This window comes from Olea europaea, unplaced genomic scaffold (genome assembly GCF_002742605.1).
Source record: "Olea europaea var. sylvestris unplaced genomic scaffold, O_europaea_v1 scaffold40983, whole genome shotgun sequence".
Lineage (NCBI taxonomy): Eukaryota > Viridiplantae > Streptophyta > Magnoliopsida > Lamiales > Oleaceae > Olea > Olea europaea.
The window spans coordinates 1-1,036 of NW_019260689.1; the positions used below are offsets into that span (position 1 = coordinate 1).

Below are 1,036 nucleotides of genomic sequence, written 5' to 3' on the forward strand. Positions count from 1 at the left end.
GGAACAGAGGCTTCTCTGATGTCTTATACCTTGATTCTATGAATAAGAGATATACTGAAGAGGCCTCTTCTTGTTCTGTCTTCATTTCGAAGGTATTTAGCTAATCCACTTGTATGGAGAAATTTTCTTTCTACGCCAACAACCAATGACTTAATTCTTAAAGCTCAAAGAAATTTTCCCAAATGTGCCTGGTTGGCGAATGTCCTATTCCATTTGAAGAATTACTTGATGCTAACGAAGTTTCTGTATAGGTTATTTTACTCATAACTTTATTCTTAAATAGGTTTGAAGCACATCTCTCAATACGTAGCAACTTTTCTAGGCGTGGGTGTTGCCTGGAGGACTGCAAATGCGGAATCAGGATCAACGATTGTCATCTCTGAGTTAGGAGCAATATGATTTGTTTTATGATCTTCTACCTGATAGAATAGGAGGATTTGCTGCCTATCTAATTCTTGAGGATAAAGAGTTCTATTTTTTAGGTGCATAATTATAGATATAGATCATGCTTGCCATGCTTTTTTAAATTTAGATGTAATGATACTTAGTAAATGATTTTTATTTGTTGTTTGATAAAATATTTTTGGATTCAATGTTATGTTGATTGACACTATCTTTTTGCGTTTTTATATTATTTTAAATAAGGTTAAAAAAATTATTACAATATAAATAAAAAATAAAATATGAAAATAATTTAATTTTTTTTCCTTTGAATTCTTTCATAATATCCTACAATTGTGCTTTCCCCTCAAAAAAATATTTGTAGAGAAAAATAGTTTAGCCTACAAAATAATATGTACCATTTAGAACAAGTACCCTTTTCGTACAAAAAAAATTATTTGTAGGGAAAAATACAATTTAGCCAACAACATGATTTGTAGGGAAAAGTGAAACATTTTGTAGGTAAAATTAATTTCAGCAAACGAATTATTTTGTCGGGAGAAAACTTACGCAACAAATTGTATTTGTCTCCAAAGGGTTCATAGGGAAAAGCTTTAGCTCACAAATTTCAAAAATTTGTCGTCTTATACCTTTC

At 30.4% G+C, this 1,036-nt stretch overlaps 1 long non-coding RNA gene across 1 annotated transcript; it reads left to right on the forward strand.

Moving 5' to 3' along the window:
- LOC111387588 lies at positions 1–593 on the forward strand. The gene is made up of 2 exons (XR_002701429.1): positions 1–92; positions 284–593. It is a non-coding gene; the product is annotated as an uncharacterized LOC111387588 (long non-coding RNA).
- The last annotated feature ends 443 nt before the right edge of the window (positions 594–1,036 follow it).